General features: G+C 40.0%; 1 pseudogene; it reads right to left on the bottom strand.

Annotated features, from left to right (window-relative positions):
• Positions 1-7,694: 7,694 nt before the first annotated feature.
• On the bottom strand, positions 7,695-8,677 carry LOC112918336 (poly(A) polymerase type 3-like; annotated as a pseudogene).
• Positions 8,678-9,194: the final 517 nt, after the last annotated feature.

Raw genomic sequence — 9,194 nt, 5'->3', positions numbered from 1 at the left:
AATATTAAATTACTCAGGTATCTTAGATTTTGTTCTCGTCTATTAGTTGTGACTAGCACTGGGAAAACCGTCCATTTGATTCAGTACACACTCATCACTTACTATGTACAAGGCTGTTTGAAGGAATGCAAAGTTGAACCTCGATCCAGTGGAAGAGAAAATATAAGCACATAAATAACAATATCACAGGTTCGAATATGAGCAACTCAGCCAAGACAGTCAAATGCTATACGATGCCCATAATATCATTTTATATTTTCTTAATCCTTTGGTGTCATTATAAGGATAAGTGTAACTATTTGGTTTTTCTAAGCAGCCAACAGAATATTTGATCATTAAGGAAATTCACTGGACCAATGTAAGATTTTCAACGAGTAACATTTCTTTCATTTGATTTAATTTTCAGAGTTAAGTATCTCAGAGAGTCTGTCATGATTATTTTGAGCTGCTGTAAGAAGTTTAACTAGTTCTTTGATTTTTTAACATTTGCTTTTGAGTATGTGCTCAGTTATATTATTTATCTTTGGTTCTATATTTGCAAACTTTTTCTATGTGAACTTATCCTATTAAGATATGCTTAAGTCTCTACTTCACAATTTAAGGAAAGTCTGTCAAGCCCTAGGGTAAGACAGCCTGCGTGGGCCACTGATACCAACCCTTACCACTGTCTCCTTGGTTGGGTCACTTCACTTTTCTGAACCTTTATTGAACAATAGGCCTTGAGTGGTTGGGATAGTCTATATCATCTACTGCTTCCTGGTGGTTTGGCAGAAACTAGAAGTGGTGGTGGTTCCACTGGGGGAAAAAAAAAGACACTGAAACGTAATAACTTCTATTCTTATAAGTTCTTGGGATCTCTGTTCCACTAACCATGACACCAGGCTCTTCATTATCTTGCTGCCTCCCTTGTATTCTCACTCCTACCATTTTTCTTCTTCACTCCACCCCTTCCTTCATGGGTTCCCTGAAGAACCCCAAACTCTTCTGTAATGAAGAACAATATATTTCTTGAGCCCTTTTCACAAACTCAGTGTTTGGTTTACTTCTGCAAAGCCATGTCCATTAAGATACTTAATTCACAATGCAAATACAGGATCAGGGATTCATAAAACATTGTGAGAGATAACAGCAACTTGTATTTTGCATGGTTGAAGGTGTCAAGTGGATATTATCAAAGATAAGAGATATTTCCTTTCTGTACATTATCTGTGTTCCTATAAGGTTATCTGCAAAATAATTTGTAGGCAATTTATTCTGGATATAGACTACATCTTTCTTTCTTTCTTTCTTTCTTTCTTTCTTTCTTTCTTTCTTTCTTTCTTTCTCTTTCTTTCTTCTTTCTTTCTTTCTTTCTTTCTTTCTCTTTCTTTCTTTCTTTCTTTCTTTCTCTTTCTTTCTTCTTTCTTTCTTTCTCTTTCTTTCTTTCTTTCTTTCTTTCTTTCTTTCTTTCTTTCTCTTTCTTTCTCTTTCTTTCTTCCTTCCTTTCTTTCTTTCTTTCTTTCTTTCTTTCTTTCTTTCTTCTTTTTAAGATTTATATATTTTAGAGAGGGAGGGTGGGAGAGAGAGAGAGAGCGAAGAGCCTAACATGAAGCTGACATGGGGCTCTATCCCAGAACCCTGAGATCATGATCTAAGCCAAAACCAACTGAGCCATCCAGGTCCCCCTAAAAATTATTGTTTAAATGAAAAACATCTTTAGAAAAACTTAGAATATATCTATGGAGCACCTGGGTGGCTCAGTTGGTTAAGCACCCAACTCCTGGTTTTGGCTCAGATCATGATCCCAGGGTCTTGGGATCGAGCCCCATATCAGGCTCCATGCTCTGCAGGGAGTCTGCTTAAGGATTCTCTCTCTTTCTCTTCCTCTGCCCCTCTCCCTGCCTCTCTCTTTCATAAATAAGTAAATTTTTAAAAAAGAAGGAGGAGGAGGAGGAGGAGGAGGAGGAGGAGGAGGAGGAGGAAATGATCTTAAAGAGCAGGAGTGAGGGTCTAAAAAGTAAAACAAGGAAAGGAAAAAAAAACAAAAACAAAATTCAGTGATGCATTATTCATTTGGTGACCACTATGGGTAACTATCTATCTTGCCACCATGTATTATTACTTTGATATGTAACTTGGCTGAAGGAAGAAACGTTTCAAGTTTCTTACCATAGTGACTCTTACTTCACAGGTTGGGGAACAATGGGAATGTAGTGTCAGCTACTGGCTATGTGTGTCCCAACTACATTCTCAGATACCAGAGAAATAACCACAGGGTAATCCAACAGATCTCTTGAACCTATTGTGAGACACAGTTAACTAGAACTCCCTTTATCACTTGGCTTCCCTATGACCCCATTTTAACTATAGAATAATGAAAGTAGTTCAGGTCCCTTGACTCAGTATCCATACAGAGCCATAGTGCCTATATTCAACAGTTCTTGAGAAGTCTGACAATTCCCCTTTTGTCAGTGTATCTTTACCCTGTTAATAGTCTTAGATCCCTTTGGGGTAGGATTATGGGAATGTTTACCATAAACATTGCATTGCCTTCCTCAAACGGATCTATCTCTCCTTCAATGAGTGGGTTTTGGGTCTGTGAAATGACATATTTAGAAACTGGGTGAATAGATCTTTTTCTCTGAAACACCGGTGAAGGTTTCTGTTCACCAGCTCTCAATTTTTCTGTTTTATTATACAGGTCAAATAACATTCTGGTTGACTTTCCATTTCACCTCTAGGAACACCGTGACTTATTCGCTGATTCCAGAGGGTCAAAGCATACTGAATACTACTACTATAGCCTTGCTACCCAATATGGTGTATGCCTCCTTTATTCTAGCACTTAAGTGCTGCCATTGGTCTCTGCCATTCCAGAATCCTACCATTCTCTCGATATTAGGAATCTTAATTCCATGGCAACACCTTCTGTCAATCCCAGCCTATATGAGACAGTTATCACAGAGCGTGCCAAATTAACTGGTGCCCCTTAGCAATGCTTTCCTCACTGATTTAGTAAAAGAAGTGTCCTTTGGGTTCTCCTGGGAAACACTGTCAAGTGGCAGTTTCTCTGATCACAAATAATACATTCATTCTAATATTTTTACATCCCTGAATCTTCAGACCCTTTCTCAATACCATGCCAAGACAGTTACAGCATCTCCACCTATTTAGCTTAGGCTATCATGGTGTACAAGCTTCAAAGAGCCATCTCAGCAGCATGTTGGACAGGATCCTGGTGTCCTTACCAGAACACTGAGCTCCAAGTCATGAAGGGGTACCTTAATAATAAGCTATAGTCCACCCAGTTTCCTATCCCCACCTCCCATCATCATCCCCAATCCAGTATCCTCAAGATCCCTACACATATGCATCCCTAAGATTCTTCAAATATTCCTATTAACTAGGTCCTACTTTTTTTTTTTTTTTTTGACACATAAGCCACTTCTTCCCAGAATAAAAATGGTATTTCTGCTCTGGGGCTATGGTGAAATCTTAACTGTAGCTGTCAGTCTGGGGAAGAAAAGTATAATCTTTAGAAAAATCTCCCTTAGATATGACCTTTCGAATGTCTCCAGACAAGGGGAAGTTGCTCTCTTCTAGAAAGATCAAGAGCTAGTGAATAGAAAGCTGATACCAGTTACCACTAAGGAAAAAGGCAGTCCATTTAATTTATTGTAGGTCTGTGAGAAGCTGGGTCTCCTCTTAATGGACTGACATTGGCAGGGATCTATACACCTTCTGGTAAGGTTTGCACCATGTGGGAAGTTAGTAAAAGGATGTGAAATCCTGGGGAGCCTGGCTGTCTCAGTCAGTGGAGTGTGCCACTATTGATCTTGGGGTTGTAAGTTTGAGCCCCACGTTGGGTGTAGAGATTACTTAAAAAATAAAGTCTTAGGGGGAAAAAAAGAATATAAAATCCTTATATGAGAACAAAGTTAATATATATAATCAATACTCCACTTATTAAATACCCCATAAAGAGCGCCTGGGTGACTCAGTCAAGTAAGCATCTGCCTTCAGCTCAGGTCATGATCCCAGGGTCCTAGGATGGAGACCCCCGCACTGGGCTTCCTGCTGGGCCGGGAGTCTAACATCCTTCCCACCCCACTCATGCTCTCTCTTTTTCTCTCGCGTGCTCAATAAGTTAAATATTTAACATAAATAAATACTCCACAAAGAAGAGGATACCAAACCTATAGGAATAAGTACACCTTGGAGCAGAGTTAACATGGGTCACATTTTATTCAGACTTGATATTGCCTAGAGTCAGGACACAATACAGGGAGACAAGGAGAAGGCCTCGAGTAAGCAGAGGAACTTGGATGTATTTTTTAGATTTTGGTTAAAGGAAAAAAAAAACTTGGATGGTCAGTGTTTTTCATCAAAATTACAAAGTTGCCTTGTCTCCACTGTAGCACTTGTAGAAGTGATTCCCCTGAATAAGTCCTCCAAGCTGTGGCAATTCCCAACCATGTGCAGACATTGTGATTGAAGATGCCTATGTATGTAAGCAGGTGAGCAGTGAATAAAATTCAGCGAATTTAGAATTCTGTGTCTATGGTGATTTTTTTTTAAATCTTATTTGAAATCTAGATTAAGGAAGAAAAACACCATTTATAGTTTAATTGAAAACATTCAGGACTGAGGAATTTGTGAAATTTGCCCCAAAACATTCTTTTCAATAATTTAATTGTACTTAAACTGCAAGCAGTTTAAGCAAAGCTATTTGGACTTACTGTTTTAAGAACAGTTATGCCCTCTACAGAGAAGAATCTAGTAATTGTGATGCCATCTTAGCCATTTTCCTGATGAGAGGAAATCAATTACTTACTGCTTGACACTGGAGGAGAATTTACCCACATAGTTAAATTCTTTGCTTAGAGTAGGAATGGGGTGAAACAACCTTTAAGAAATTTGAGGCAGCCCGGGTGGCTCAGCGGTTTAGCGCCGCCTTCAGCCCAGGACCTGATCCTGGAGACCTGGGATTGAGTTCCACGTCCGGCTCCCTGCATGGAGCCTGCTTCTCCCTCTGTCTCTGCCTCTCTCTCTTTGTGTCTCTCATGAATAAATAAATAAAATCTTTATTAAAAAAGTAAGAAATTTGGAACAAAGAGGGGAGCGGATGCAGTATCTGGGACAAAGGTGGGCCTAAGATTCAAAGGAAAGACCTAAATGTTTATACATACTAAGGAACCAATCTTGCCTATGGGAAAAGAGGGAGCTCCCATGGGCACCAGTCTGATGAAAGAGAAGTATCAAAAATGCTTAACCTGGTTTTTAATACAGAGTAAATATTGTCTTTTCTTTTTCATTTTATTTATCTATTCATGAGAGACAGAGAGAGAGAGAGGCAGAGACAGAGGCAGAGGGAGAAGTAGGCTCCATGCAGGGAGCCCGACGTGGGACTCGATCCTGAGACTGCAGACATCCTGAGCCAAAGGCAGATGCTCAACTGCTGAGCCACCCAGGTGTCCCTGTGTTTTCTTTTAGTGAAAGAAGCTTAATAGATAAATCATGGTATCTAATCACTGACATCTGCAAAGGGTAAGGAGTTCAAAGATAATAATCAGCATTTGCCCTGTAACCTTGCATGTTTTTGTTATATGTTTTACATGCACGTATGTGAGGCCAGACACCTGGTTCCTAGACCTGCTTTGAAAACATAAGCAGAACTGTGGTTGTATAATTTCATTATTAACTTAGCTCCACAGTCTGTTTTGTTCCCTACTTATCTAGTATCTGATCTTACCAGGTGCCAAATAGTGCCTCATTGTCCAGAAGAATGCATAACTCCAGATCATTTCGAGGCCCCCTCTTGTAAGATTTCAAGAAACCCCTCACCTTCCTCTCATGTATATAAGCTGTTCCTGAGTTCAACATGGAAAGGCAGCTTTGACAATGATCCCCTGCCTTCTCGTTGCACTGCCTTTCTGTTTAGCCATTGGCTTAATGCGCAGCATGTGCATGGACAAGTTTAAGTTTGGTAACATATGTATAACCTGTTTCCCAACTAATATGTTAGTCTTTTAAAGGGAAGGGCCAAAGAACTAAGTTTTCAATAAACAACATAATGCCCATTATTGTCTTACAAAATAATGCCTAAACATTTTCCATAATTCAGAACACTGTAACAATGTTCCAGTTTTGCTTTTAGATTAAAGGTGATCTTATTTCTAAAAAATTTAGCAGATACTCTACATTGAAATTAATTTGCTTATGTATTGGAAAGTGTGCCTTGACTTTGGCACAAACCATAGTACTCTCTTATTAGGCATGTAGATTAAACCTCTGTAAGATCATCTTACTCTGGAGGATTATCATGACTATTATGATTTGAATTATGTTTAATAAGCATTTACTAAACACCTATTATGTAAGAAGATTATCATGTTGGCCCCTGGGGATCAAATGAAGGGAACATTTTTTTTTTAAGATTTTATTTATTTATTCATGACAGACACAGAGAGAGAGAGAGAGAGAGAGAGAGAGAGGCAGACACAGAGGCAGAAGTAGGCTCCATGCACGGAGCCCAACGTGGGACTTGATCGCCGGTCTTCAGGCTCACGCCCTGGGCCAAAGGCAGGCACTAAACCACTGAGCCACCAGGGATACCTGAAGGGAACATTTTATAAGGGAGTCCATGTTCCATAGTGTAGGGATTTAGGAACCTTGGACCTCACATGGCCTAAAGAATTTCAGAACTCAGAGGAAATGAAAAGATCTTCTTGATCAGTATACTCACTTATCAGATGAGTGAACAAGGCCAGGGTAGGTTAAATGAACTGAACTAAATTACAAACTAGCTAGCTATAGAGTCAGAATTATAATCTAGGTCTCCTTGTTCCTGGTGTTCTATGTTTGTTCTGCTATACTCTGACAGGGGATGTCCTCTTGTTGGGGGTAATACATGGATGCTTTGCTGGAAATAAAGGCAGAGCTTAAGAACAGCATTTCCTCCACACTTTCTGCCCCTGGAATAGCATTTTATTACTACCCACAACTTATTTATTTTACATTTAAAAATAAAAAAGACGTGCCTGCCTGGCTCAGTTGGAGGAGCATGTGACTTTTGATTTCAGGGTTGTGAATTTGACCCCTTTGTTTGATGTAGAGATTACTTAAATAAACTTAAAAATAAGTAAATAGATATTAAAAAGCCAGTCTAACACTTTATTTCTCTTGCCCTGATCACAGATGTATGTATCAACGTAGATGCAATTTTATGTGTTAATTTTTTTACTAAAATATTATAAGCATCTTCTCTAAGTTATTACAGTCTCACAAATACACTTTACACAATTAAGTTTACTGGTGGTTTCCATTGTAAAAGATGCTACTTTGTCACTCTAGGAAATCTATAATTTGGAAAAGTCAAAAGTTTGGGATTCCTGGGTGGCTCAGCGGTTGAGCATTTGCCTTCAGGTCATGATCCCAGGGTTCCAGAATCAAGTCCCATTTCGGGGTCACCATGGGGACACTGCTTTTTCCTCTGCCTGTGCTCTTTGTGTCTCTCATGAATAAATAAATAAAATAATCTTTTTTTAAAAAGTTCAAAAATTAGGAGGAAAAAAAGCATCTATAGTTACACCACATATAGATTCACCCACTATCTGTATTTTAGAATCATTATTATAATATTTAATCATTGCATAATTTTTTATCTTTTTTCAGTGTCTAAAATCAATTTTATTTTAATATAATCCAAACACATATCATTTAGAAAATACCAAGAAAAACTTATTTATGTATAAGACTTGATGCTATTGCATTTAGGTAAAGACAGAAAACACCTCCAAGGAAACCTAATATATTGTAATAGGTGTTATGGCATTTCGCCCCCAGTTTAATAGCGCTGAGAGACAACTAAAATTGTCAATGTTTGGTATCATATGTAAAGTTTCATCTGTTAACCCTGCAGCCATTAAGACTACTTCTGCTTAAATTCTTAAGCAGATTGTCGTCTCACAAATCCAAGTCATCTGGAATAGTCTGTAGTGCTAAACTTGCAAACAAGATACCAACCTCTATCCCATCAAAACTCGGTGTGATGCCTCTTCAACAACCTTTTGTATATACTCTTAATCTAGAAGATCCCAATGTAAAAATTGTTCCTCCAACATTTTCAATTACAGACTGTGGAAGATTCTTGCATTCACTGATTTCTCAGATCCGTTCTTTCACCAGGTCATTTAATTTTCCCCAAATTAAAATCCTATGCTGCAATTCCCCTTCCTCTTCAAGCACCCCAAAGGGCTTCAGAGTCTCCCTTTGGGGGGAGGTGCGGGGAGTGTGCCTGGGTGGCTCAGTCCCTTGTGCACCTGCCTTGGGCTCCGGTCATGATCCCAGGGTCCTGGGATGGAGCCCCGCCTCCGGCTCCCTGCTCTGGGGAGCCTGCTTCTCCCTGCCTGCTGCTCCCCCTGCTTATGCTCTGTCAAAAAAAAAAAAATCGTAAAAATAAAGAGTCTCAATTGGTTTCTTTGTAAGGAGGCAAGCAGTGTCCTCAGGGCTGAGCTGATAGCAGAGCTGAGGAATGAAGGTCACAATGCCTCCGTGTTTGCTGGGATTCCTGCGTCTTAACTGGAAAGAGCAAGGGGTCCTCAGGGGCCCCCACCCTCCCCGGGCCCAGCCCCCTTCCCCGCACCGCTCCCACGCTCCCATGGCTGGAAGCATTTCTCCTTCCCCTGGGCGCTAACATGAAGTCGCAGGTAATTTTTTTTTTTTTTTTAATCTCTACAGAAATAGGTTTCACTATAATAGGCGAATGTGTTGAGATTCCTGGAGATTCCTAGGGGCTGAACGGCGTAGCAGAATTGGCCTGTGATGCCGTGCAGCGCTGTTCTGCAGTCTTTCTCCTAAGAAGCATTTGATAGAATTCTGTTTCTCCACCCTCCTGACGTCAACCGTGGCTTCGCCCAATGGATGTGAGTGGAAATGGCCTGTGTCTGTTGCAAGTGGAAGCCTTTAAAAGTCAGGGCATGGTTGGGTCTGCTTCTTTCCTCCTGCCCTGGTGACATGCAAAGTGTGAGATGATGGATGTTGCATCAGCCTGAGTCTTTGTGTAGAGGATGCAGAACAGAAAGAGGGGGTACCTCGAAAAGGTGGTTAGAGAAAGTTTAATGAAATTGCAACTTACAGTGGTGTGACAAGATAAAGGGAAACTATAAAAGCTGGAGGGATACCATAGGGCTAGCAGCTGCAGGAAGCCTGCTGTC

This window comes from Vulpes vulpes, chromosome 3 (genome assembly GCF_048418805.1).
Source record: "Vulpes vulpes isolate BD-2025 chromosome 3, VulVul3, whole genome shotgun sequence".
NCBI classification, from domain to species: Eukaryota; Metazoa; Chordata; class Mammalia; order Carnivora; family Canidae; genus Vulpes; species Vulpes vulpes.
The sequence above is the reverse complement of the archived record's forward strand: the minus strand, read 5'-3'. Positions and strand labels throughout refer to the sequence as shown.